Here is a 255-nt window from a genome sequence, read left to right on the forward strand (position 1 = left end):
TGGACTGGAATCTAGCTGATGTTGCAACCTGGCAACGACACCGAGATTTATGCAACCAAGCTGTTTAACAAAATAATAGATATATGATAATTCAGTCAAATTAATTTTAAAAACAAGATATCTGATTACCGAATTTAATCGTTTTGAATCGGATGCAAAATCTTACACGCATATTTTTGTCCTTGTTACGAAATGTAGCGTCATGTCAGTAAATGCGATGACATGAATTGATTTAGTAGAGTAGAACAGTATTTA

The sequence above is a fragment of the Penaeus monodon genome, chromosome 20, assembly GCF_015228065.2.
Source record: "Penaeus monodon isolate SGIC_2016 chromosome 20, NSTDA_Pmon_1, whole genome shotgun sequence".
Lineage (NCBI taxonomy): Eukaryota > Metazoa > Arthropoda > Malacostraca > Decapoda > Penaeidae > Penaeus > Penaeus monodon.